Source organism: Coregonus clupeaformis, unplaced genomic scaffold (genome assembly GCF_020615455.1).
Source record: "Coregonus clupeaformis isolate EN_2021a unplaced genomic scaffold, ASM2061545v1 scaf1287, whole genome shotgun sequence".
NCBI lineage: Eukaryota > Metazoa > Chordata > Actinopteri > Salmoniformes > Salmonidae > Coregonus > Coregonus clupeaformis.
Genome location: NW_025534741.1, coordinates 1 through 27,595, shown reverse-complemented (window position 1 = coordinate 27,595; position 27,595 = coordinate 1). Strand labels below are relative to the sequence as shown.

The window sequence follows — 27,595 nt, the reverse complement described above, 5'->3', positions numbered from 1 at the left end:
GCGTCTAACTTTCTCACTCATCATTATTCACGATTCATTCAGGATTATCTGTAATGATGGTAGCATCCACATTCATGTAGAAGTGTTTAGAAAGATATTCTATTCTTATTTACAATAAAAGTTCACCCTGACCTCACTAATCGCCCAACCTCAGTGCCCGACCTCACAAATGCTCGTGGCTGAATGGAAGCAAGTCCCCGCAGCGATGTTCCAACGTCTAGTGGAAAGCCTTCCCAGAAGAGTGGAGGCTGTTATAGCAGCAAAAGAGGGACCAACTCCATATTAATGCCCATGACTTTGGAATGAGATATTCGACGAGCAGGTGTCCACATACTTTTGGTCATGTAGGGTAGATATAATAGTGTAATTTATTGTTTATTGATGTGTTTGACAGGTTGTCATTGTTCTTAAAGGTGAAATAAAACATGATCTGGGGACTGTGCTGTTATAGATAGGAATAAGGTTACGGTTGCAGTGCTGTTTTAAAGTCAGTGTTATAGTGTGTGTGTTATAGTTGGGTATATATATATATATAAGGGGCCCAACCTGTTGTTGTTGTCCACAGTGATGCGGTCTCCTCCAGGGATAAGCTCCTTAACCTCCGTCAGACCATAGTACTCTCTGGTGATCTGGGATGGACACACAGTGGAGGGTTAGATACCATCTAGTCAGGCAACTAGATATCATCCATTTCTACTGCAGCATCTGAACGTTGTGAAGATCTTTCTGTACAGTCATCTTTTAGTGGATGATGACGTAGTGTTTCAGGAGGGAGTGGGTTTATGTTAATTTTTTTCTGTGGGGTTCAGACATCTCTAAGAGTTGGTACAATTCACAACAGGTGGGCCTGTGAGCACTTACAGCAAAGTTGAGACAAAATGTCTCCTCAACGTCCTCTCCCTCATGGTCCAGGAGCTGTTGTAAACTCCTAGAGAGAGAAAGTGAGACGTATTCACTAACACATGACCGTAGAGAATGTAAGCTCTGTCTCACTACTGTGAGAAAACAAAGAGAGGAGGAAGAGAGAGAAATAAATTAGAAGCCCAATGTCATCCTCATCAAAATTCCTCTCTCACAGCTGCGTCTTGAGGTAAAGACTAATCCAGCACACTTTTCATCACCGACAAGGCATCCCCCCCCAGCAGCCTCAGCCATCACTAAAGACTCTCCATAACCTAGCTGGGGATAACACACACACCATTTTAGGGCCTCTGCCCTCAGTAGCATTTAGTGGCATCACTAACGGCAAATTTTAGCGCTTAGCCTGGTGGCCAGCTGGGTTGTCCCCAAAGCACCGGAGATTAACAGGGAGAGAACAGAAGAGGGAACAACAAGGCTTCCTGTAGTGCTAGCCTGTTTGAGCGCTAACGCTAGCAGTTAATAATAGACAGTGATGGAGAATGGGGGCTACGCTAACGCTAGTAGCAAATAATAGACACTGATGGAGAATGGGGGCTATGCTAACGCTAGGAGCTAATAATAGACAGTGATGGAGAATGGGGGCTATGCTATGTTAACGCTGGGAGCCAATAATAAACAGTGATGGAGAATGGGGGTTATGCTAACGCTGGGAGACAATAACAGACAGTGAGTGATGGACAGTGTGGGAGGGGGACTACGCTAAGCTATGCTTGCTAGGGAGATGCTAGCCAATCCTACCACAACACAGGAAGTATGCATGGAGTAACAGGGATAGGGTGCCGCGGAAAGGAAACTCCTCGTTCTCTCTAGACCCAAAGGGCAGCCAAGTGAGATTTGTCTCACATTCTGTTGAAGTTGGAGAGAGCATGGGAGTACGCTGCCTTGCTTTGTATGGGCTGTGTATTGGATTGGTGTTCTTGTGGGTTGTGGAGTTGAGTTTCTCTGCACAAATTACTTTGAACTACAGTCGTCTGAAGTAGGTATTTGAAAGGCATCTTTCCAGTTATCTTATTTCAACTCAGAGTATTAGGAGTACACAGAAATACTAGAGTAAAGAAATACATCAAATGCGAACAGTTTTTAATTAATTTTCTTTCTTCATTTCTTCACTACCACTTAGTTCAAAACCCACCGCTGTATCTACTCTCTATTGCCTCGGTCTTAAGTATACCCAAAAGTCAAGCCAAGAAAACACAGCACAACCCAGGACAAAACAACAAGACACTATTCATCGGCTGGGTTGTTTTGTGGCCCAACACCCCCGAGGGAGCCAACTCCTTAGAGAAGGCTGTCTTTTACTGTGACACGCTCAAAGGCAGAGGCACTGCCCTAATTGTAGCCCTCAGTCTGATAATCTAAGGATAAAAAGCTTCAGCGCTAGCCTCCGGGCCATCTGCAGACAATTAGACGCTAGGCCAACCGCTGGGTTATGTACAGTGCCTTCAGAAAGTATTCACACCCTTTGACTCTTTCCACATTTTGTTGTGTTGCAGCCTTAATTTAAAAGGTTTTGTGTCACTGGCCTACACACAATACCCCATAATGACCAAGTGGAATTTTTTGAAATGTTAACAAATTAATAAAAAATGTAAAGCTGAAATGTCTTGAGTCAATAAGTATTCAACCCCTTTATGGCAAGCCTAAATACGTTTCAGGAGTAAAACATGTGCTTGACAAGTCACATAATAAATTGCATGGACTCACTCTGTCTGTGTGCAATAATAGTGTTTAACGTGATTTTTGAATGACTACCTCATCTCTGTACCCCACACATACAATTATCTGTAAGGTCGCTCAGTCGAGCAGTGAATTTCAAACACAGATTCAACCACAAACACCAGGGAGGTTTTCCAAATCCTCACAAAGGGCACCTGTTGGTAGATGGGTAAAAAAAAGTAGGCGTTTGAGCATGGTGAAGTTATTAATTACACTTTGGATGCTGTTTCAATACACCCAGTCACTACAAAGATACAGGCGTCCTTCCTAACTCAGTTGCCGGAGAGGAAGGAAACCGCTCATGGATTTCACCATGAGGCCAATGGTGACTTAAAAACTGTTACAAAGTTTAATGGCTGTGATAGGAGAAAACTGAGGATGGATCAACAACATTGTAGGTACTCCACAATACAAACCTAAATGACAGAGTGAAAAGAAGGAAGCCTGTAAAGAATAAAAATATTCCAAAACATTCATTCTGTTTGCAATAAGGCACTAAAGTAAAACTGCAAAAAATGTGGCAAAGAAATTCACTTCATGTCCTGAATACAAAGCGTTATGTTTGGGGCAAATCCAACACACCACTGAGTACCACTTCATATTTTTAAGCACGGTGGTGGTTGCACCATGTTATGGGTATGCTTGTCATCGGCAAGGACTAGGGAGGTTTTTTAGGATAAAAAGAAGCGGAATAGAGCTAAGCACAGGCAAAATCCTAGAGGAAAACCTGGTTCAGTCTGCTTTCCAACAGACAATAACCTAAAACACAAGGCCAAATATACACTGGAGTTATTTACCAAGACAGCATTGAATGTTCTTGAGTGACCTAGTTACAGTTTTGTCTTAAATCGGCTTGAAAATCTTTGGCAAGACTTAAAATGGCTGTCTAACAATGATCAACAACCAACTTGTCAGAGCTTGAAGAATTTTTAAAAAGAATGATGTGCAAATGTTGTACAATCCAGGTGTGCAAAGCTCTTAGACTTACCCAGAAAGACTCATAGCTGTAATCGCTAACACAGCGATTACAGCAGAGACAAACAGTCTCCTCCTGGATCAAGATCCCTGCTGCCTAAATTTGTTTTATGCGTTTGGAAAGAAATAGTGTGCACTGCTGGTAATACCGTATACCCCAGTATGGTACAGAAACGGTATGAAAATCTGGATACCGCCCAACACTCAATTATTGCCTTCTGAAGAACTGTTGAGTTTACACAACACATTGATTTCAAATAAGGATGGAAGGGGGAATTTCTCTCGGGTCCTTAAAGTATAAATAAAACCAGAATTAAATCTCTCCGCACCCAAGAGGAAAAACACATTTATACAAACAGCATGGACAATCAATATACCTAATGGCAGTAAAAAGATTGTGTTCAACACTAAGTCATTTCAATGAATGAAGAACTCACTTTCCAAGTAGAACTTTTAACAAGAGCCATTAGCATGATGTAGCTAGGCGGAGTTAGCATGCGGGTCCATCCCAGCCGAGAGGCCTCGTGGCCGGGCTATGAATTCACATTACCTGCCCTCTGTGGGTGACAGCTCCTTGAGGTCCTCCAGAGTGGGTGCTACGCACAGTAGCTTCTTGTAGAGGACCAGGGGAAGTGGAGGTCCACCACCGTGCTGTTATAGATGGCCAGCCCACAGATGATCCCTATCAGGTTGAACCAGTTGTGCTCCACAAAACACTGGGCACAAACAGAAAGAGACATAACAAGAAAGTTAGGTAGAGGCAATGCTTTGTTGGGTGCATAGCAATAGTCTTAAGTGGCGTCCTCTTCTTGTTGCTCGTTCCTCGCTGATCTGAAAATCCAGGAGAGGTGAAAGCAACATGATAGAAGCCTACTGAAAGTGTTTTAATACTGATGAACAGTTATATGAGGAAAAAACAAAAGCACTATCAACTATTAAATGTACACCTTGTTTTTTGATGGAAATGTAGGCTGGCATAACACCAAAGGTCTGCTTTTAAATCCAAACCAACATTTACATTTGTTTTTATTCAACGACTGAGTTGATTAACATGCACCAACTTGGAGATGGCAGCAATGTATTACTGGGCTACTCAGAACTGTTGTTGAATCATTACACATTTGTGTTTCTGACTAAACTACAAGCTACATATAAGCAATTACCTACTATGCCTTTCCAACAAAATATGGTTGAAGAACCCTACAAACCTATTCTAAGCCTATTCCATTTCATTTTGTTGTTACAGTCCGGTTTGAGTTCCTCCTTCAATCACTACTCTCTGTCAATTGCGAGTGTCAAAGGGTTCATAGACTTTATAGTTCATAGTTCATTAATTTTCCCACGACCCAGGTTGCTATTTTGTATACGTGAGAAAACGTTCCTGATTTCGGTTCGCTTCCAGTAATCACTCATGGGTGTCCCTTTTCCTAGAAAACGCTGATCTACGCCAACTCGCTCCGATAGGATGGCACTCGTTACATAAGCGGTTAATATTCAATACAATAATAATTATTTCTCCCCTCAACAAAACACTACTCCACAACAAATATGACCTTTCTGGCCTAGTGGCATGTCCCTTCACACAATAGAATGTATTCAACTTAAAGCACAATGGCCAGGCCACACAGCCAAGCCTGGGTCGGGGGTTAACAAAGGTCATTGAAATACAGACAAAAAAGACGTTACGAGACACAGGTAAACAGCTAAACACTCAGGTAACTAAGACCAACCGTGTCTATTCAGAGCATTTGGAAATATTTTGAAACATTGTTTGTGACCTTGTTCGGCTTTGAAAATGCATAATGTTGTTTAGGTTTAGAAGATAATGAAATTGACCCTTCTGACATGTTGAGGCGGTTGGCTGGCTTCCAGAACATGAGTAGAAGGGACTTGACAACTAATATGACCTTGGTGTTGCTTCATACAATAGATAGGGTCAGCGTCCCAAATGGCATAGAGCACTATATAGGGAATAGGGTGCCAATTAGGATGCAACCAGACTGTAACAGTGGTCTTCTACAAATAACAAATTCTAACATGTCACAGTGTCCCATTAACGGTTAGATGTGTTGTTGCTCCATCTTGGTCAGGTCGTTACTGTAAAAGAGGACTGTGTTCTTTATGATTTACCTGGAGACATAAAAAAACTAAAAAAAACATTTGCTTGCACCACTTCCCTTTTTTATTTTATTCCTCTAGCAACCGTTGCCAAGGTCAGTGAATCAGTGTTGGCATTTGATACACTTCTCTTGAATCATGTACTATACTCCAACGCACCTGCAAGAAATATTTACTACTACATCCCTTTAAGTAAAGTGATTTTTTGGATACAGTATTATGAGTAACATCAGCACTATATTTAAGCAATAAGGCCCGAGGGGGTGTGGTATATGGCCAATATACCACGGCTAAGGGCTGTTCTTAAGCAAGACCCAACGCGGAGTTGGGGAGGACGGGCTCGTGGTAATGGCTGGAGCGGAATGGGTGGAATGGTATCAAATACATTAAACATGGTTTCCATGTGTTTGATGCCATTCCATTTACTCCATTCCAGCCATTTATGAGCCGTCGTCCCCTCAGCAGCCTCCACTGAGTGGTACATGACTCACTTTATCAGAGAACCAGAGCAGGTTGGACTGGGTGTACTGGGTGAACATGCCATATACAGGGTCCATCAGCTCCTTCAGCAGCAGTAGGAAGAACTCCTTGGTTACCCCCCCTGCATCGACCGCCTCCTCCCCATCAAAGATCACCTAGAGGGGAGAGGGGAGAGGGGCCTTAGTTCCTGTAATTAAAGTGTCACTATCAATTTAATTGATAGAACCCTAAATCTATCAGCAATATTAAAGCTGATCTATTCCCCCCCGAAAAAAAGGGGGGAAAATATAAATGTGGCACAAACTGAGCCCAAATACTCTATCAATCACTTTCTCATCCTCAAGTGATATGTGCAGCCACTGACAAACAGTTGATGATTGGTTGTGTCATCTTATTTCTCTTTGATTACAAAGATCTCTCATTAAAAATAAGATCTCTAGGTATATCTACCACACACTACATGACCTTTGTGACCCTGAGAGGTGCTGAACTCTGACCTTGAGGGGCTTCTTGAGGTCGACGTCGGAGTAGATGGTGAGCTCCCTCAGCGCGTCACTCACTAAATGGTCCCTGCGTACGTGGAGCACCAGGAAGGGGTTCCGGCGCCAGGAGGGGTTCCAACGTCAGCAGCATGGCGTTATGCAGGTTGGCCCCGCTCACCGCCATCTTGGAAAAGGTCACAGACAGGGGATATCGATACAAAATAAATAAAAACATATGTCCCACCCCACCCTCCAGTGTAGGAGAGATTGAAATGATTCATATTTGTTTTTAAAGGGACATCGTTAATTCTTACATTGTCTATAAAAACAAGTTATTTTACCAAGGCTAATGTCAACATAAATCAGTTCCAAACTTGAGTTAACAGCGGGCAACTTTTATATAATGGTCCCGTGTGGTTCAGTTGGTAGGGCATGGCACTTGCAATGCCAGGTTTGTGGGATCAAATCCCACGGGGGACCAGTACAAATGAAAATGTATGCACCCACTACTGTAAGTCGCTCTGGACAAGAGCGTCTGCTAAAATGACAAATGTAAATATATATTTTCCAATCCTGGCTGTTACCTGCATCTGTAGCTCAGCGTCAGTTTGCAGCATGGTGGTCTTGGCTTGGGCGTTCAGTATAAACGGGTAGGCACATAAAGTCACTGAGTTCTGAATGGAAGAACAGAGAAACATTCTCGTTTGAAGAGATGTCTTTCTTAGCATTTAGATAACGGCATTTCAACTTATTCGATTAGAAACAGCCTGTATACCTGTACTGCTGGTGTTCTCATTTTCTGAAAAACAAAAGGAGGAAAAAGTATCATCAACTCAGTTGTTTTGTCCAATTTACCCATAAATGATATTCTAGAGCCCTGAAACTCAACTCTGGACCTCAAGCCAGTTCCCTGCGTTTTTTCATTCTTCCCCTCTAATCAGGGACTGATTTAGACCTGGGACACCAGATGGGTACAATTAATTATCAGGTAGAACAGAAAACCAGCAGGCTCCGGACCTCATAGGGTAAGAGTTGAATACCCTTGTTCTAGAGGATCATAACAGTGCATTCAGATTGACAGCTGGTGGCAGGGGCATGGCAGTCTAGCTATACCAGTTTACTGAGACATTGGCCAGAGCTACAAAGCACAATGGTGAAAATATGGGGGTGGGGACAACACAAATCACTAGTCTCTGTGCTCTTCCTAGAAAGGGCCTACACAGTTTGACAGATTCTACTATGCAGTGAGAAAGAGGGAGTGAGGGGGAAGATGTATTTCACCCATAGGAAAGGAAATGAGGGGTAGGGGGCTAGGGGGGCTCGTCTGTGAGGTAGCATCCCATTGGATTAGGATGAGAATTAGATCACTGGACACACACACACACACCCAAATTCCACAGGCCGACATCTTCACAAGAAAAGAGAAGAGCGAGACAGAGAGAGAGAGCGGAGAGAGCTCCAGTACTCACAAGCTCTGCTTTACTCAGAAACCACTTGAGGTAGTCTTCCTGAATGTCCACCAGGGTGGTGATGTCGGGATATCGGTTGTCTCCACATGCCCGGCCTTCAGGTTAACCTGGATACACACAGCAGCACACACACCCATCATTGTGATCGTTTACCAGGAAGTCTCTTGCGGTTTGATTCTCTCTTCAAAAAAACATTTAATACAAAGAATATGCTGCATATTCTTTGATGTATTTTTTTTTGTGTGGTGCTTTTTACCCCTTTTTTCTCCCCAATTTCGTGATATCCAATTGGTAGTTACAGTCTTGTCCCATCGCTGCAACTCCCTGTGCGGACTCGGGAGAGGCGAAGGTCGAGAGCCATCGTCCTCTGAAACACGACCCCACCAAGCCGCACTGCTTCTTGACACACTGCTCGCTTAACCCGAAACCAGCCGCACCAATGTGTCGGAGGAAACACCCGTACAGCTGCGCCCGGCCGCCACAAGGTCCTAGAGCGCAATGGGACAAGGACATCCCAGCCGGCCAAACCCTCCCCTAACCCCGGACGACACTGGGCCAATTGTGCGCCGCCTCCTGGGTCTCCGGTCGCGGCCGGCTGCAACACAGCCCGAGATCGAACCTGGATCTGTAGTGACACCTCTAGCTCTGATCAGTGCCTTAGACCGCTGCGCATGCTACATATTCTTGATATTTTCCCACAATTCTGTAAATGGGGGAACTTGTTTTTTGCATCACCGACATGCTTTAAAAAGGACCACTTTATGTGTTCATAGCCTCTTAAAAAAAATATCCTATTCGCAAATCATAGTTTCTCCACAAGCTTTAGTATAAAACTTTAACTTGTGAAGTATCTAGAGAAACTTTCATGTAAAGCTTACCTAATGAAGTGTCCCCATGAGCATTAGCAGGAAACGTTACCTTATGAAGTTTCTCTAGAAGCTTTAGCGTGGCACTGGTGTAGCTTTCTAGGAAGACAGGGACGAGCAGGGCCTTTCCTCCGGTTAACAGGAACACCACGATGCTCTTATACATGTCCACCAGCCTGGAGAACACACTGCCGTCCACCAGGCACCACCAGTTATCTACTGGGGATACAAATATAACACAACATTAGTTATCTACAGGGATACAGAATATAACACAAAATTAGTTATCTACAGGGATACAGAAAACAAACAACGCATCACATTCCAGCAGCTTTTAAAGGCAACCTGCAGTGACATTGCATAGTTAAAAGTATGGCAGAAGTGCCATGTGATGCACTCTACACATGAAGTGTATACCATTATGTTTTCCTGGGATTGACTGTGCAGTACGGAGAAAGAGTATTTGTGGTAGACTGAGGTGTACAGGGTAAACAGCACTAAACACTTTGTTCAGCACATTTGTGTGCATGAAGGTATTTGTCTGTGCGCCCGTGTGCCTGCATATGTTCGTGTCAAATCAAATCAAATGTTATTTGTCAAATGCTTCGTAAACAACAGGTGTGGACTAACAGTGAAATGCTTATTTACGGGCCCTTCACTTAGCAACAATGCAGAGAGAAAAATAATATTAAAATAATAACACAAGGAATAAATACACAATGAGTAACGATAACTTGGCTATATACCGGAGTACCAGTACCGAGTCCATGTGCAGGGGGTGCGAGGTAATTGATATGTACATATAGCCCTGTGTAGCTCAGTCGGTAGAGCGTTTGCAACGCCAGGGTTGTGGGTTCGTTTCCCACGGGGGGGCAGTATGAAAAATGTATGCACTCACTAACTGTAAGTTGCTCTGGATAAGAGTGTCTGCTAAATGACTAAAATGTAAAATGTAAATATAGGTAGGGATAAAGTAACTAGGCCACAGGATAGATAATAAACAGTAGCAGCAGCGTATGTGATGAGTCAAAAGAGTTTGTGCAAAGGAGGGTCAATGCAGATATTCCGGGTAGCTATTTTGTTAACTATTTAGCAGTCTTATGGCTTGGGGATAGAAGCTGTTCAGTTTCCTGTTGGTTCCAGACTTGGTGCATCGGTACCGCATGCCGTGCGGTAGCAGAGAGAACAGTCTATGACTTGGGTGGCTGGAGTCTTTGACCACTTTTACGGCCTTCCTCTGACACCGGCTGGTATAGAGGTCCTGGATGGCAGGGAGCTCGGCCCCAGTGATGTACAGGGCTGTCGCACTACCCTCTGTAGCGCCTTGCGGCGGATGCCAAGCTGTTGCCATACCAAGTGGTGATGCAGCCAGTCAAGATGCTCTCAATGGTGCAGCTGTACAACTTTTTGAGCATCTGAGGGCCCATGCCAAATCTTTCAGCCTCCTGAGGAAGAGGCGTTGTCGTGCCCTCTTCACGACTGTGTTGGTGTGTGTGGACCATGATAGATCCTTAGTGATGTGGACACCAAGAACTTGAAGCTCTCTACCTGCTCCACTACAGCCCTGTTGATGTGTGTGCGTGCGAATGCATGCGTGTCTGTGTGTATGCAATGTACATAGTACATTAACATGTGATTGTGCATGCAATGCAACTATGTTCCCCCCCTACCGAGCACTTTGCTGGGGTTGGCATCCAGGCGGAGTATGGCCATGGCTAGGGGTATGGTGAGGGTGATGTAGTTCTTGGAGTCGTGCAGGGCGGGACACTCCGACAGGATCAGGTAGATCCTCATGGCCTCAGCGTCAGGGGGGGCAGGGCAGCTGGGGGGATCAGCAGGCTCTCAAAACTCTTAGTGGCCTGGCAGGACAGAGACATATGGATGGAGGGAGAGAGAGAGATGGAGGGAGAGATGGATACATCACTTTAAAAATCATCCATCAAAATTTCACCTAACAGCTGTCCGTACAACCGGTTAACTGTACATCACAATGCTTGTTATTTTCATTTGCTAATGGAGATGCAACAAAATTAGTATATTATGATATGAGTTAAGTAGGGTACCTGAAGTTTTTTCATTTAAACTATAACTGACCGATGGCAAAGTATTGGGAGATACTTTATATTGATTAAGAAATATATTTTAAACTGCAATAGTGTACAAAAACGCTACAGTATAAAAAAAAATGTTAGTCGGAACAAGGATAGCTTTTTGCAAAATCGAAATGATTAGCTGGACTTGCGCACAGGACAAAAACGTCACAGGAAAATGTTTTGGGAGAGGCCTCCTGTGGTTGGCTGGTTGCTAATGCTGCCTGGTCTTTATAGAACGCAATAAATCAAGTTAGGTTGAGACGCCCCAAAATCCCTAACATATTATTAGCGGGCTAGCTAGCTCTGAACCTCATGACTCAGTCCAGTAGGCATTCTGCTTGAAACCATCCAAACCCAGCAGAGTATGTGTTGATCTTACTGAGATGATGTGTACTGTGTGCTGTACCATTTCAGAAGTCAACAGGGGACATAGTTCATATGTGGCATGGGAATTCAATGCCGTGGCCTATGATACTCTCCAGCCATCAATACAAAATGTAGGGGGCGATGTTTCTTCAAAACACCCCTATTTTACTCTACTACTTAGCTCAGTCCAAAGTGCTGCTGGCTAGGTCTAACAGACAGTACAGCACACTCTTAGAAAAAAAGGTGCCATCTAGAACCTTAAAGGGTTCTTCGGCTGTCCCCATAGGATAACCCTTTGAAGAACCCTTTTTGGTTCCAGGTAGAACCTATTCGGGTTCCATGTAGAACCCTTTCTACAGATGGTTCTACATGGAACTAAAAAGGGTTCTACCTGGATCCAAAAAGGGTTCTCCTATAGGACAGCCGAATAACCCTTTTTTGAACCCTGTTTTTTTAAGAGTGTATGGGTCAAAGGGTGTTCCAAAACCAGACAGACATGGCTTTGTGTCCTTGGATTAAAATATTGCATTTGAGTCAAAACATAACCCATGACTCTGTATGATAGGGTTGCCATGACAACGACCCTGTAAAGGGGATTTGTAAATGCCATTATTATCTCAGTTCAAATCTACGGGCCTCAGCCATAATACGGTTAGAACAGAGTAAATGGATAGAACAGAGTAGCTTAACAGTCAAAACTCAATTAAAGCTAGAATATTTAATGGTGAAACAGCCCGTCCGTTGCCGTTTGCACTATTACAACAAAGTTACTGCAAACAACAAACACCGTTTTTTCCCCATTGGACATCACTGCACAAGCGATAGAAGAGCACAATATGTACTGCTTTTTCTACCATGCTGCACGACGCTCCTCAGCTCGGCAACAAAAACAACGGTGGTGGGGCGGCCAGTGGCGCCATTTTCCCCTACTGCGGATTCCATTTTTAAAGCTGTAATATGTAACTTTTTGGGCGACACAACCAAATTCACATATAAATGTGAGTTATAGACCTGTCATTATCACTGAAAGCAAGTCTAAGAAGTGGTAGAGCTATGTGCACTATTTCTATGCTTCCCGTTCTTAAGTTTAGTTTTTGCGTCTTTTACTTTCGGTTTAGTAAACCTGCTTCAAAAAGCAGAAAATATATTTCACAGCGGTTTAGATGGTACAATGATGACCTATATTATACTTGTTTTGTCACATAAAACTGAAATCAGGCGAACAATTAGAATTTTAGCAACCAGGAAATGGCGGAGGCGATTTCCGCATAGTGCACCTTCAGTGTCTAAAGTGTCTTCTCATCTCCTTTCCTTTACCTGCTCCTTTGTGAAAAAAACTAAAGACCTGAAACCCAGTGGGCATCGTCCATAAAAACTAGAGACCTGAGACCCAGTGGGCATCGTCCATAAAGAACTAGAGACCTGAGACCCAGTGGGCATCGTCCATAAAGAACTAGAGACCTGAGACCCAGTGGGCATCGTCCATAAAGAACTAGAGACCTGAGACCCAGTGGGCATCGTCCATAAAGAACTAGAGACCTGAGACCCAGTGGGCATCGTCCATAAAGAACTAGAGACCTGAGACCCAGTGGGCATCGTCCATAAAGAACTAGAGACCTGAAACCCAGTGGGCATCGTCCATAAAGAACTAGAGACCTAAAACCCAGTGGGCATCGTCCATAAAGAACTAGAGACCTAAAACCCAGTGGGCATCGTCCATAAAGAACTAGAGACCTAAAACCCAGTGGGCATCGTCCATAAAGAACTAGAGACCTGAAACCCAGTGGGCATCGTCCATAAAGAACTAGAGACCTAAAACCCAGTGGGCATTGTTCATTTTGCTTTCCACTTATCCTGTGTTTTCATAACAGTGCAGATGATGGAAAGAGGAGGCCACTTTAACTATCCACACCCGGTTTTTGAGCACAGGAGGGTACTGCTTTCAGGTATTGCGATAAGACATGGTACACGAGAGTCGAGACGTTACCTGCTCCAGGAGTCTGGCGGCGGTTTACTGAGTGTCTCAAACAGCAGGCGGACCGAGGTTGAGATCGATACCAGGGACTTTGGGTTGGTCTTAAAATGGCTGTCATCACTGGGGGAACAAACAAAGAACAAAAGAGCCTTTAAGACCAAACCCCAAAAATAACCAAACAGAAATACCCATATGATAAACTACCCAGACTTTTCATCGGTTTTAACTGTGGTGCTTTAAAGGGAAGTTCCGCTCAATATACAAGACCATCCCTTTAAAACTCATCAGCAGAGATATAAATAAATGGCTGGACTAAATCCATGTATTTGTGTAGAACCATTGATGAATATAACACACAACATGTTCCTATGGGTTAGATAGAGTTTCTAGTTTCTATTCTAACCGGGCACGTGGCAGTTCAACTGTTGTGTGAGCTCACTGCAGGGTATAGTACCTCTAAAACCTAAAACAGAAACACACACACACTCTCCAAAGCCAAAACACACACATACACAACCCTAGAGATGAACAGGGATCATCTATTAAGTCTAGTCAGAGCATCCAGGTATTTAAGCCCATTCCAAACCAGATTCACTGCTTTATCCTGTGACCTCTGCCGGGGGTGGTGTGTGTGTTTGTGTGTGTGTGTGTGTGGGAGAGAAACACCACAAAGCCCAGAACGTTCAAAAAGGCATGAAGGACAGTGACTATTTACAGGACAACCTCCAGATATTGATAGAAAGGCTTATAATTCAGCCATAATAAACCAGATTTGGCGCCGTGTGACTGTTTGGTAAACAGAGACGCCGACCGGGAACGATAAGCACTAACAAGTAGAGAGGCGTTATGCTAGCTAGGGAACAGTGCTTCTGTACCCACCCGGAATGTGTGCGTTTCATACTCTATGGGCCCAAATTTAGCCAATTAGTTTTAGGAACACCGTGCACCCGTTCTTGGGCGGCCCACATGATGCCATCACCAATGGGTGACCTCCACCTCCATGCCACCACAAACAATAACAGATGTGAGATTGGGAACATACACCAACACAGAGCGCATATATATATATATATATATATATAATAATGCTACTGTTTTGGCTTTTTGCCTCTTAGTTGAGTTAATGGCTTCACCTGCCAGTGTTTTATATAACCGTTAAATCCAGTAGGTTTTAGGCCAGGCTGTTTTTAGCAGAGAGGGCAGGACATAAGGTGCTTATTGGTCTTCTCTAGTGTAGAGGACACCATTACGCTGATGGGCTCTGAACTAGGGTCATTCCCATGAAGTGATAGGCATCTGGCGGTGAATCAGCACAAAATGGCCACCCCCTCCCTCATACCCGCTATCTGAGCTTTATCTCCGCAAGGATCTCTAATGGAATCTCAGTGTGTCCGTACAGTGTGTATAGATAGGAGTATTTCACTGGAGTCTCTTCCCCTATGGTCAGCAGTTTTTGAATTGTAGGCACATGATGGGAATGAGTGTCGGTCGGACAAGGATAGCAAGGACATGATTTTGTCCTCTGTGAGCGCTCAGCCTTTTCCCCACAAGACATAAGAGAGATACAGGGTGTGACTCAATACTCATGGCTTCCTTTCCTGGTGAAAGAACTGGATAGGCTTTCAACACCTTTAATATCACCTATTAAGCCATGCGAGATCAGTATGGGGGGAGAGGACACAAGGAAAGGAAGCCACTACGCCAAATTGAGATGCAACCGAGTAGACGAGTAGTCCAATCAATGCTCACCTCTCATCCAGGAAGCTGGCGTTCCAACAGGCGGTGGAAGACAGCAGGATAATGATGTCACTAAAAGCAGAGGGAGACCAAGACTACATGCAGGAAATGATATCAATCAATTGAAACAAGATCAAACTTATACCAGTCTTCAGAGTGGCATAGAGCTTACAGCTGCTGTAGCCAAAAAGGGTCACCACAGGATCTCGTTGTCTGCTAATAGAAATGTCATTCTCTGCATAGGAAACGGTACACAATTGTTCACAAAAACATATTTTCAAGACAAATCTAATCAAATCCCCAAATAACTCATATCCCTGACTTACTTGGTGATAGTGGAATCTGTGTTGTCTAGGAGTTTCATCCTCCACGTATTCAAACTGTCATAATTTATCAAAGAGATGCTTTTACTGATGTTAGTGACTCTGAAGTCTTCAGGAACGGTGGAACTCTGTAGAGAGGAGGAAGGGGGTCAGGAGGGAGTCAAGGTAACGTAGCACAACAGCTAGCTGGCTACATTTAGCAACGTTATTCTCGATAGCGCTTCCACTGTAGACATTACAAGGCTGTCCAGAGACGTGTGTTTGGGTTCATTCCCTTTCCCACTTGCAGATAAAATAAATACTCAGAGGTCGAAGTACATTGTAGGGATAGTATCTATCTGTGTGTTGGTGTTATCAAGTTACATTCCTGGCAATCAACAGGAGGATATCCGTTGTAGACAGTTTTAGCCTACTTGGGGTGCGTCCCAATAATATCTCCTTTCTCCTGAAGTGTTCACTCATTCACTACCTCCCACAAATATAAAAGCATTGGATTGGTGGAGGCATCGGCTAGAGGGGAGTTTCCGCCATTTTTATTATACCAGTCTTTTTCTTTCAAATCAGTGAAGGGAAGTGAACAAGTGCACATTTTGGGAGGAAGAACAAATAATTGGGACACAGCCTTGGTCTTAGATCGATCTGTCCAGAGTAGAGGATCGTTTAGGGCCTCCTGTGGCTCAGTTGGTAGAGCATGGCACTTGCAACGCCAGGGTTGTGGGTTCGTTTCCCCACGGGGGGGCCAATATGATAAATGTATGCACTCACTAACTGTAAGTCGCTCTGGATAAGAGCGTCTGCTAAATGACTAAAATCTAAATCTAGAGACCGTACAGACATTACAGCTAGTCAATAACTGGAGCAACAGCTCCACCTAGTGGCAGAAAACAAGAACTGACTCATAATGAAAACACATTGGCATCCTTCCTCACTACTATGTCTAGCAGAGCTCTCTAACCCTGTTCCTGGAGAGTTACCGTCCTGTACGTTTTTGCTAAAAACCTAATCTAGTGCACCTGATTCTAATAATTAGCTGGTTGACAAGCTGAACCAGGTCAGTTACAACTGGGCTTGGATCGAAAACCTACAGGGGGTAGCTCTCCAGGAACAGAGTTTGAGAACCCTGGTCTAAAGCATATTCTTCCCATCCCTGAAAGAGACAATTCAATGTCTCTCAATTCAATGTCTGGGCCCGTATTTATAAAGCCCGTCAGAGAAGGAGTGCTGATCTAGGATCAGGGCCCCCCTGTGCACGTGATCTTCCTCATAATGATCTAAAAGGCTAAACTGATCCTAGAGCACTCCTAGAGTACTATTACATCAGTTAATGACCAAAAAGCTGAAAACGATTCTGTGAAGTCCTTTACCTTTTCATCTGAGTACAATAGGAAGTTATGGTCCCCTCCACAGTTGATTTTGGTAATGGCATAATGATCTGGCCCTAGAAAGAGGAAAGGAGAGGGTAGAGTTGATCAGCTAGATCAACAGCATTATGGTGGCTTAAGGGAACAGTTTGTGCTTATACAAAATAGCTCCAGAGTGAAGTTTCCCCAACGTACAGATCTAGGATCAGCTTACCCTCCCCCAATTTTAACCTTAACTATTAGAGGAGAAAATGCTAAACTAACCCAAGATCTGTGTCTAGGGGCATCTTCACCCCCTACCCCAGCATTTCCCAAACTCCAAGGGGTGCACATTTTGTTTTTTTGTCCAAGCACTACACAGCTAATTTAAATAACCAAAGCTTGATGACGAGTTGATTATTTGAATCAGCTGTGTAGTGCTTGGAAGAAGAAGAAAAAACAACTTGGGGTCCCCAGGGCCGAGTTTGGGAAGCGCTGCCCTACACCTACATTTAGAAGCTCCCTAAGTGTCCATTTAGTCCACTAGATGGAGGGAGACGTAATACAAGCTAAGCAACCCTCCTCAAAGACCATCAATCAGTGTTAAATACTCTGAGAATCATGTTTCATAGACCTCTAATTCACTCACAACCTAATACAGTTCCCTCAAGAAACATCTGTGTGGCTGAAATAATGTCATATTTTACCACGAGGATATTATTTCATTCTTTGAACATTGAATTCACCCCCCATTCATAGACTTTGAATATGCATGGTTAATATGAACTTTCCTTTCTAATCAAGTGATCTTTCTCCCTCAATGTCTCTTAATCATGTATTTAAACAGTCATAGGTGTATATACAGTACATTATACGACTCACTGAATAAGCTGTGGATGTATCTGAACAAGTCCTTGCACTTTCGTGTGTCTGTTCCTTTTGACGTCCTAGTACGTGTTCTGTTATCTATTCTGACTTGCTCCTACAACAGGCGCACATTGTCCTCAAGCAACAGCTTCCTGATTCTGCCTTGCTTCGTTTCCCTGCACGCTCTTCTTCCCACTCTCTTGAGTTCGGCTCATAACGTTTAGTTTCCGGATAACAACATGGCTAACGAGTACTACAGTACTAGTGTCTTAAAATCTTTAAAAACAATGATAGTCACTTTTAGTATAAACCATTTGACATAGTTATAACACGTCTCCATGGGTTTAATAGACAGAGTATGTGAAGTTTAGGATCATATCTCGTGGCTGGCTTCTCAATAACTGACTTGAGAGGTATGGATGTCCTGAGTCATCCAGTTACCTGACATATGACGAGGACTTCGGTGAGACTTCCTGTGAGGCTGCTTTTGACAGGAAGTGGGCTTTTGATGTCACCTCGTGTCCCGGTGCCCACTGACCGTTTGTGTTACAACCGAAGCGTACAGAGCCGGAGGAAGGCACAAACGCCAGGGTGTGGTGTCTGAAACCGAGACGGAGAGGATAGAAAGAGAGAGTATGAGGAATCTAGGACAGAGAAGGCAAGTGGTCATAACACAACTGATGTAAACCTGTACTGTACTCTATTGTACTGTTATGCTAGGCTATGCTTTGCAATGCTTTGTTATGCTTTGCTATGCTATGTTATGCTATGCTTTGCTAGGCTGACCAGGCTACGTTGTGCAGTACCTGCCACAGGCAATCTGGGACACCTCGCTGCCCATCAGCTCCTGCACCTGTCTGGGTAGAGGCTCGTTGTTGGTGGAGTCGTGACCCAGTTGACCCCGCGAGCCGTCCCCAAACGTAAACAAACCCCCCCATCCTGTCAATCACACACAACAATACAATTACGTTTTACTAGAAAGTCATCCCCAAAAGTAAACAAACCCCCATCCTGTCAATCAAACACAGAGAGAGGCTTCAATTATAATAAAGGATGTGAGAAGGAATGCTAAAGGACAGTCTGTCATAGCTCAACACAATTCCACATGCATATTCCTCACCCTCCAAAAACAAACATGAGAATTCTGCAAAAGGCATGAACACGTTCATGGATTTAGGGTTTTTAAGAGACAGCAGGTACTTTTCCAGTACTGTGCTTTCTCCAGACCCACCATCATCTGAAGGCTACTTGAGAGCTTTATTACATGGTTATAAAGACGTAGCAGACAGACATCGCAGGAGGACAGTTGTGTTCCTCACCTTGGTGAGGCAGCTGTATGCTCGTCTCCACAGCTGATGTAAACCACTTTTTGGGATCTGAGGAACTTGATGTGGCAAGGGACAGACCGGTCTGTAGAATGAAAATAACACACACGCATATTCTGTGTTACCTTCAGAACTTCACATTGCTTTATATGAAGGTCTGCTTATGAACTGCTTACAAGCCATCATTCATTCAATCACATATCGGTGAAACGATTGCGCATTTGGACCTATATAGCGATGGGTCTAGTAGTCCAACGGCTTCATCAGTCTATTAGGGTGCATTACTTGTCTCGTCGACGTATATGTTAGTTAGCCTACCCTGTTTGTCATTTAGCCCCAGCTGTCCGGCGCTGTTCTTGCCCCAGCCGAACACGGCTCCAGAGAGGGACAAGGCGAAGCTATGGTCTCCCCAGCGGTGATCTGAGCCAGGGGGATCCCTGACGAGACTTGAGGGGCTGGGGGAGACAAGGTGCTCGGCTCGCCCTTCCCCAAACCCAGCTGACCGCTCGAGTTCTGGCCCCACGTGAACAGCTGACCGTCTGGGAGAGAAAATAGGAGGGGGTTAGCCTAGCATTAGCCTGGCATTAACCTAGCATTAGCCTAGCATTAGCCGCTAAGCTAGTAACTTTGGCGTGTATCACTACAGTATCAGTGGTAGTGTGTGATAGAGAGAGGGTGTTGCTGTTGGCTTCATTCTCACCTTTAGAGAGTGCGATGCAGTGCTGGTTGCCACACATGATTTGAGAGATGCGATGCTCGCACAGCTTCTTGATCAACCTGAGAAATACAGGAGATGCATTGAGTTGTGAGGCCAATGCCTGAACAATGGCAGTGCTGAACAACTGTGCCGTATTCGGCAGATTTTAACCAAGTACATTCAATGTACAGTTAGCTTTACTATCCCTGTATAATCAACATCCAGAACATAACCCTAACCCTAACCCTCCCAGCAAAGACAGTACAGTATGAAGATAGGAATAAACTGCTTCTCCAATAGAAATCCTTAAATCACACTTGAAGGTGATGTCATGGCGACGTTGACTAGCTAAGCCATGCGCAGAAACCCGTCATCGGGTCTAACTGTCGTCTCGCGCCGAACTGTGCATGTGCAGGCCGACAAATCAAAAGGCACTCCTTCTATATAAAGTTGTTTCAGTTTGTCACTTTCACGAGGTTGGAGTAATAACATGTTCAACTACTTAAGACATTGGCTCGAATCTCAGTTGTGCCTTTAGATTTAGGGAAATTAACAACCAAGGAAGAATATTTCACTTCTCTCATTGACTTCTCAAACCCCGGCCTGGTCTGTTTGGTCTGTTTCGCAAGTGTTCCCGAATTCTCGCTACAGTATGTTGCGCCTCTGGTTTTAAACTCTATGCTCCCAACATTTAGCCATCACATGCAGTTCTCACAATTCCATTGGTTTTCATGTACCTCTTCCAGTAGGCTATTCCTCAGCAAAGCTTCAATAATGTATGTATGTTCTAGCATGCTGGGTCACCTGATTGGGACGGTCTCCTCAGCTGTCCCGAGACCCAGCTGGCCCACTCCACCGGCCCCCCAGGCAAACACCTGGCCCTGCTCATTCACGCCATGGAGTGGGCCTGGCCCATGATCACCACCCTATCTTCTGGGTGTCCAGGGGCCGCCACCAGTTCTACAGAGGGAGAGGGAGGGAGGGGTGTGAAGGGGTATGACAGACTTTAGCCAGGCTCTCTAGAAAGACTAATGTCTAGAATGAATGCTCCACATCTACAAATGTACGATCTTAATTTCATCACCCTGTTGTTGCGGAAAACGTCCTGCATAGCAGGAAATGCAAACGTGTAGTGTATTCAAGGTTTAAAAAGGCTTCTAAAGTTGATCATTTCTACTTTAAAACTTCAGACTTGATTTGCCCTAACAAAAAATGTATCAACCATTACACAAATGTTCATTAATTATAATCCACACAATAATTCACATTTCTGGTTGCTGCAGGATTATTTTCCTGCTGTGAGAAACTGGTCAAATAAGATCTTCCACCTGTACCAGTTTTAGGACTGGTGCATCTTAGAGTATACTGTGGATGAGAAAAGGAAGTGTATTTTCTCATTGTATCCTCTTGTCTGTTCTGCTGGTATGAGCATTCTAGAAGGGTATGCTAGGACTGTCTGGAAGCCATAGAGACCAAACCCACTTCAAGTATTTAGTGTGGGTACACTATCTGACCAACCATCTTCTGGAATGTCCCACTGCTTTCTAACTATCTAGCTCCACATTTCAGTTTCACTTATCATGGAGGCATGTTAGGAAGAACTGAAAGCAACATAAACACGGGTTAATGTCGGTCATTTCTTATATGATATTTTCAATCACTCTTGGCGACAAATACTTTTTTATTATTAAAAAAAAGAACAATATGTTTCAGCATTAGGCCTATAGGTTTCATCAGACTACTTTGCTTTTCAAATCCAATTATTTAGTTTGTGTCTTAAAAATTATGTACCTTAACATTATACATTTTACCTCAGCACTTTAGCACCTATAATTGCGGTTAAATATCGCCTGAGAATTGGAAGTCAAGAACGCGTGTGTGTGATGACTAAATAATGCATCCCAACAAGTCTCCTCCTGCCGTGCCTCAGTTCCTGTACACAAATCTGTGTGGCCGACACGTAGCCTAGAGAGTGGTTGGGTGGTGGTTTGTGTGATACACTAGCAGTGAGCAGCAGCTTCATAGGCATGAGGGCACAGCACAGTAGAAACTACTCAGATAAGATGAAAAGGAGAAACATATTGCACAGCATACAGTATTGTACTGCAGCTTTATACTAACTTCCTGTGTGGCAGAAATAGACTATATAGCGCATTTGGTGTCAAAGTCTTAGGTCCCAGCAGCATACCACCCTGCATCTCACTGCTGGCTTGCCTCTGAAGCTAAGCAGGGTTGGTCCTGGATGGGAGACCAGATGTTGCTGGAAGTGGTGTTGGAGGGCCAGTAGGGGGCACTCTTCCCTCTGGTCTAAAAAAAATGCCCCAGGGCTGTGATTGGGGACATTGCCCTGTGTAGGGTGCCGTCTTTTGGATGGGATGTTAAACGTGTGTCCTGACTCTCTGTGGTCACTAAAGATCCCATGGCACTCATTGTAGGGGTGTTAACCCCAGTGTCCTGGCTAAATTCCCAATCTGGCCCTCATACCATCATGGCCACCTAATCATCCCCAGCTTCCAATTGGCTCATTCAACCCCTGTAACTATTCCCCAGGTCATTGCTGTAACTGAGAATGTGTTCTCAGTCAACTTACCTGTAAAATAAGGGCTACATTTATTTTATTGTTTTGATGATGGAGTATTTACAAAATAACAGAATGGTTGTGATTGGCTCAGTTTAATATTGAAAGGGCAATCTTCAGTTGGGCAATCTTCAGTTGCTACATCCATTTTTGGACTTATAAATTATATATAGACCTACCCATTGATTCTTGAAAAATATAACTTATCAATAAGTCATGAGCTTTGTAACTGTCAAACCCCATCAGAACCCAAAATATTAGCTTGTTTTACTCCAATGTTTGCAAACATTGTAAATATAAACAAACACTGTATAGACTCAAAACATGCTTTAAACTATCATTTGAATATGTTGGATGGTCAGTCCTTTCATACATAGCCCTGCCTATGATTTTGAGAGCGGTTAAATTTCTCCAGGCCCATTCCTCATCTTTTTACCAAAATAGAGATGGAATGACAGCTTTTTTATTGTTTCAACTAAGGATTGACGCATTAAAAGGGATAATTCACTCAAAAACAATATTTTAGTATTCTGTCCATTAGTCAATCCACTGTTAATGGAATTCAAAAAAAAGTATAAAATGTCAAGTTAAGATTGATCACTTTCAGTACAGAGCAAAAACTGTATCCTTGCCTTTACCTATGGTAAGGCTGGTGGTATCGGCCCAACTGGTCAATAAATAGGCCTATTAAATGCAATAATGCTCTGAGAATGACTGGTGGCAAAGGGAGTGCTTCCAACAATAATCAACTTTTCGTGGTAGTTTCCAGAAGCAGTCGTCAAGCGTATAGTTGTATGGCTAAACATAAATATGACCCTTCCACCCACACACACACACACACACACACGTGTCCTGTCCACCCCACGATGCAACAGAGCAGATCATTGGTGCCTGAGATCTCATTAACAGCCATGTGAGTGACAACACACTCCTGAGTCCTGGAAATAGTGCTCCTCCAACCTATCAACTCTCCTGGATTAGCCTAGGAGCCAGTGAGCTACCAGTAAGGATTCCTCCCAAATGTCTCCCTATTTCCTTTATAGTGCACTACTTTTTACACTATAGAAGTAGTGCACTTTATAGGGAATAGGGTGTCATTGGGACGCACCTTCTAAATGTCATAAATAACATGGGCTTTAAGATTTTCATACCTCCTTCCTCCCAGGCATTCTCCCTCTGTTTAGTAAATCTAACCTAATCCGCCCTGAATCCATATAGTCTGCATTGCAAAAGAGATTAAATGCTACTGTAACATTAAGATATCCATGTAAACTCTGAGGGGGGGTCTAAACAAACGTTGTGACACAGGTATACCGTTTCATTATGGTAGAGAACAGTGGGCTGCTCATTGGCAGATTTCCCTGTGCTTACACGTTAGAGTTGCAGCCAAGTACAATAAGATATATATCCCACCAGATTGGGCATTCAGTTTAGCAGATTTTTTAAATCCATCCACAATATCAACAAACACAGGTTGTACCACAAATAAACATCAGTGTTAGCTTGACTGCTAATTTTCGCAGATTGCTGATTGGCTGGTACTGGCAGCTTACCTGGTGAGTCCCCCGGCTTGTCGTGGCCCAGCTGTCCACAGCGGTTGGAGCCGCACGTGTACACTCTCCCATCATGCAACAGGAATAGCGAATGGCGCCCGCCGCACGCCACCTCCTTCAGGCCGCGCCCATTGAACGCCTGGCAGCTCCGGGGTTCGCACACGGGGTCCCTCGCACCGCCGATACCCAGCTGGCCCTCCACAGTACTGCCCCAACACAGCATCATGGCTTAGAGTGGGAAGGACGGAAGGAGAGGGAGAGAGAGATGGAGGGAAGGAGAGGGAGAGAGAGATGGAGGGAAGGAGAGGGAGAGAGCGATGGTGGGAAGGAGAGGGAGAGAGCGATGGTGGGAAGGAGAGCGTGAAAGACAGGAGGGGAAGAAGGAGGAGAGCTTCAGGCTAGAAGGCGGCCCTGCCTTCTCCCCTTGGTGTAAATCACAAGCCTGGAAGGGAGAAACAGGGGAGAGGAGGAGAATGATTAGGGCGTCAGATGGCAGTCAGATCACATCATGGGCCCTTACAGTGCACTCATCATCTGATATGTTGGATCATGTTTTAAAAATTAAGCGAGGCTGGGTAAACACTCTGCAGGGGGTGGAGCCTGCCGCTGGGTGTGCGAGTGTGTGTGTGAGACGTGAGCGGTGAAAAGATAAGGTGGAAGCACCACCAGCGTGTTTAAATAAACCCAGTGCCTCTGTAATCCCTGCTTAGCAGCACCAAACTGTCCTGCCTTATCCGCAATCCACTCCCCAACGTGCATGCTATGGACAAGAGTTAGCCTAGGTGAAGGCAGAAACAGGCAGAGAGAGAGGATTCTGCTCTAAAGGTGTGGTGCCCTCTTGGAAGTAACCATGGGAGACATGGGCCTCCTTTCCTCTGGAAGTCAAGTGGCACTTTTAGTTTACAAATGCAAATACAATCTGTCATGCTCAGACAAGACACATCATTCATTCTGCATGTGTCATAGCTACCTATATGGCTTATGGCTAGATAGAGGCCTTATGGATGATGATGGTTGTTGGGTGTTACATTGACAATGAATAAATGTGCAAGGGATGATTCCGAGATGCGCTAGCAGATGGTTACGTTGTCTGACGTAAGATTCCAACTACTGCTCTATGCTTACATCCAAGATCGTCTGGATGTGACCACCATATGGCTGTATAACGTTAGCTACTGTATATAGTTAGCTATAGCCTATAACTATGTAAAGTAGCTAGCTGGTCAATCGTGTCAACTCTATCGTCTCAGCTAGCGGTCGGTAACTAGCTATCCGGATAAAAAACGACAGCTAACGGGTAGGGCTTAACGAGATTTACAAATGCGTCCATTTCGCAGAATACTAACAAGCTTGCCATATTTAGCCAAGCTAGTGAATCTATCTGCATTTCACAGACTCTAAAACGTTCACATATAGACATTTAAACAATTGCATAAAACGTAGCTAGGTGATTTAAAGCTAAAAATAGCATGCGTTTTACCTGTAGAGTTGCATTACTGGATTCCACTAGCTAGGCGTTTCGACAATAACAAGGAAGTTGTGATGCAGGTTGATGCCCTTCGTCACTGAACATGTGACTTTGGGTTTCCACCTCTATACCCACAAAGTCAGATTCCACAGCCACAAAATTGTTTTTTGTCTTCATTTAAGGCTAGGTTAGGCATACGTTTAGCAGTGTGGTTAAGGTTTGGGTAAGGTTTAAAAATCACGTTTTAAGAAGATACATTTCAGAAAAGGGCGGGGTTTATGACTTTGTGGGTATAGAATCTAGTGGCGAGCATGACTGGTGTCAGCAATATCTCGCCGAATCATGTGATCTGGACAGATACTAATATGTAAAATAAAATAGAATAAACCAATTATAGAGGCATATTCAAAGTTTTAATTGCAATGGGCATTATTAACTATTTGCATACATTTTAGTATTTGCATAATGTCATAAAATAACAGTATTGCACTGTAACTTCCACTTCAAGAACAAATCTTTATTAACAGTGGCTCTTTTTACTATGGCACTCATTCGCAGTTATAAAAGATGATATTTACAAAGACAGCACATCGTTCTGATATTCAAACAGCAGAGGTCTCCACGTATCTAGTGATCCCAGTGCATGAAGGAGACATGAGTAGTACATGTCAAGAAATATATATTTATATTGGTCCACATTGCGCAATACTAAAGTAATTTAAATAGAAAAAAACCTCTACTATTTAAGACTACTTCATGTTTGAAGATTTTCAGTTGTTAGCTCTGAATGTGTTTCATGACTTAAAAAATAATAATAATATTGACAGGCATGGGGATAAAAAAAAAAAACTAAACCTACTTGATTCCCATTTAACTACTTTCAAAAATCTCCAAACACATCACAGTGGGTGATAGCATGGAGAAGTTTCTCCTGTAGTATGTCGATACTGCTGTAGTTAGGGGAGGCATAACTTCACATAGCAGGTTTGTGCTTTTCGGATAATATTCATCAGCACTGCAATTCCGCCCAAAGACGTGATTTGCATCTGCAGTTTGGAGAGCTTCGTCCTCTGGGCAGTCTGTCCGTTCCAGTTAGAAAAGCTAGAAGTTAGAAATGAGAGGAGAATAATTATCCACTGACCAAGCATTTGTGGAACGCTACTATTATGTCACAATTATTTACTTATTTATTTTAAGTTAGTTAATCATAATTGTTTGTTAACTCACTTAAGAACTTCTTCTTTTGCTCCTCAGAGAACTCCATGAAAACTATCCAGAAGTTCTGGATGATGTCATCTGTGGGCCTATATCCTTGATACTTGGCATTCTGTTAGTGCAGAGAAAAACATATTGAAAACAACACACATGTACAGTAGACCATGCTACTGCATTATAGCATAGACTGTATAAGCCCAAACAGTATGGGACAAAGATTTAACCACTGGGGGGCATAGAGCTGCTATATAGGCTACCATACATGTATGAACTTCCATATTATATTGTTTATGTACTCTTATGATGTATCTAAACAGGTAGAACTTTACCTCTCTCAACTTGTCCCATTCGTCAGAAGTTGTCATCTCTCCTTGTAGAAGTGTCATAAGCTCCCTCAGTAGAAACATCCTCCATGCCTGTATAGGGCGGCCTTTTGTGGGAAGCCTTTCTCAAAAGTCTGCAAACTGATTCTGCACCGACTTGTTGAGCTTCATGTCAACGATACAAATCAACATATTTCTTCCTGTGAATGACATATGGCAGACCAATGTTTGTATATGAGTACAGAACACTTCCTGTGGAATCCTTTTTTTTAGTTCAAGAGATTCATAAGATTTATAAGTTGGATAAGATTACTGTCATCAAATATACCTGTTGACCATGGTAACTGGGACCTCCCTCTCCATTTGGTATCAGTTCTTGCCCTTTGTCCTTCGGAAGACAATAGAGATGATTACTGCATCAGCTGGGGTTACCTGTGGAGCTACCAAAAACTGCTAAAGGTATCAATTCTCTCTTACCATGAAAACCAAATCCATTGCTTCAACAACCTCTCATCTTCATCCAACACACTTACTGTAAGCCGCTAATTTTAAACAAACAAACAAACAGTATAAATGTGGGATCATGAGGAGATGATAATCTCTAAAAACAACAACAACACTGTTAAAATGAAGTGCATTGTAACACGCCAAACTAGTGGCAACTGAGCTACCACCAACTTGAAAAAGATGAAACCTTAACTTTGGTGG

General features: G+C 43.6%; 1 long non-coding RNA gene and 1 pseudogene across 1 annotated transcript; both read right to left on the bottom strand.

Annotated features, from left to right (window-relative positions):
• The window catches only part of LOC123486588, a 35,218-nt pseudogene extending 11,028 nt beyond the window's left edge, over nucleotides 1–24,190 (bottom strand).
• Nucleotides 24,191–26,367: 2,177 nt separating this feature from the next.
• On the bottom strand, nucleotides 26,368–26,915 carry LOC123486589. The gene is made up of 3 exons (XR_006659427.1): nucleotides 26,894–26,915; nucleotides 26,577–26,676; nucleotides 26,368–26,450 (listed from the first exon to the last, which is right to left on the bottom strand). It is a non-coding gene; the product is annotated as an uncharacterized LOC123486589 (long non-coding RNA).
• Between the last annotated feature and the right edge of the window lie 680 nt (nucleotides 26,916–27,595).